Genomic DNA, 2,088 nt, shown 5'->3' on the forward strand with positions numbered 1-2,088 from the left:
CGAAAGGCTTCTTGACGGGAAAGCCGTAACTCTGTGAGATGATTTCACAGAACACAAAGAAGTTTCTCAGAAAGCTTCTTTCTCTTTGTTATTGGAGGATATTTCCTTTGGCCCTATAGTCTTTAAAGGGATCCGAAATATCTGTTCTCAGATTCCAAGAAATAAGGCTAGGAAAGAGATCCACGACATACACATGTAACTCTGTGAGATGAATTAACAGAACACTAAGCAGTTTCTCAGAAAGCTTCCTTCCAGATTCATCTGAGGGTATTTTCTTTTTCACCGTAGCCCTCTATGGGCTTCCAAATATCACTTTGTCAACTCCACAAGAACTTTCTTAGCGAATGGCTTCTTGAGGGGAAAGCTGTAACTCTGTGAGATGATTTCACAGAACACAAAGAACTTTCTCAGAAAGCTTCTTTCTCTTTGTTATCGGGGGGTATTTCCTTTGGCCGAATAGTCTTCAAAGGGATCCGTAATATCTGTTCTCAGATTCAACAGAAATAATTCTAGCCAAGAGATCCACGAAATACAGATTTACTCAGTGAGATGAATTAATAGAACACTAAGCAGTTTCTCAGAAAGCTTCTTTCCAGATTTCATCTGAGGATATTCCTTCTTCACCATAGCCCACTAAGGGCTTCCAAATGTCACTTTGCCAATTCCACAAGGACTGTCTTAGCGAAAGGCTTCTTGAGGGGAAAGCTGGAACTTTGTGAGATGATTTCACAGAACACAAAGAAGTTTCTCAGAAAGCTTCTTTCTCTTTGTTATCGGAGGATATTTCCTATGGCCCTATAGTCTTCAAAGGGATCTGAAATAAGTGTTCTCAGATTTCACAGAAATAAGGCTAGCAAAAAGATCCACGAAATACGGATGTTACTCTGTGTGTGGAAGTCACACATCACAAAGCAGTTTCTCAGAAAGCTTCTTTACAGTTTTTCTCTGAGTATATTTTCTTTTTCACCATAGTCCTATATGGGCTTCCAAATATCACTTTGCAAATTCCACAAGAGCAGGCTTAGTGAGCGGCCCCTTGAGGGAAAAGATGTAACTCGGTGAGATGAATTAACAGAACTCTAAGCAGTTTCTGAGAAAGCTTCTTTCCAGATTTCATTTGAGGATAATTCCTTTCGCACCATAGCCCTCTATGTGATTCAAATATAAGTTTGCTAATTCCACCAGAACTGTCTTAGCGAAAGACATCTTGAGGGGAAAGATGTAACTTTGTGAGATGATTTCACAGAACACAAAGAAGTTTCTCAGAAAGCTTCTTTCTCTTTGTTATCGGAGGATATTTCCTTTGGCCCTATAGTCTTCAAAGGGATCCGAAATATCTGTTCTCACATTCCACAGAAATAAGGCTATCAAAGAGATCCAGGAAATACAGATATAACTCTGTGAGTGGAAGTCACACATCACAAAGCAGTTTCTCAGAAAGCTTCTTTCCAGTTTTACTCTGAGGATATGTTGTTTTTCACCATAGCAATCTATGTGCCTCCAAATATTACCTTGTGTATTCCACAAGAACAGGCTTGGTGAGCGGCCTCCTGAGGGGTAAGCTGTAACTCAGTGAGAGGAATTAACAGAACACTAAGCAGTTTCTCATAAAGCTTCCTTCCAGATTTCATCTGAGGATATTTCCTTTTTCACCATAGCCTTCTACGGGCTTCCAAATATCTCTTTGCAAATTCCACAAGAACTGTCTTAGCGAAAGTCTTCTTGAGGGGAAAGCTGTAACTCTGTGAGATGATTTCACAGAACACAAAGAAGTTTCTCAGAAAGCTTGTTTCTCTTTGTTATCGGAGGATATTTCCTTTGGCCCTATAGTCTTCAAAGGGTTCCGAAATATCTGTTCTAAGATTCCACAGAAAGAAGGCTATCAAAGAGATCCAGGAAATACACATGTAACTCTGTGAGTGGAAGTCACACATCACAAAGCAGTTTCTCAGAAAGCTTCTTTCCAGATTTCATCTGAGGATATTTCCTTTTTCACCATACCCCTCTATGGGCTTCCAAATATCACTTTGCAAATTCCACAAGAACTGTCTTAGCGAAAGGCTTCTTGAATTGAAAGCTGTAATTCTA

The 2,088-nt window shown here is 39.7% G+C and overlaps 1 pseudogene; it reads right to left on the reverse strand.

Annotated features, from left to right (window-relative positions):
• Positions 1 to 269: 269 nt before the first annotated feature.
• On the reverse strand, positions 270 to 2,081 carry LOC112618022 (annotated as a pseudogene).
• Positions 2,082 to 2,088: the final 7 nt, after the last annotated feature.

Source organism: Theropithecus gelada, unplaced genomic scaffold (genome assembly GCF_003255815.1).
Source record: "Theropithecus gelada isolate Dixy unplaced genomic scaffold, Tgel_1.0 HiC_scaffold_8046, whole genome shotgun sequence".
Lineage (NCBI taxonomy): Eukaryota > Metazoa > Chordata > Mammalia > Primates > Cercopithecidae > Theropithecus > Theropithecus gelada.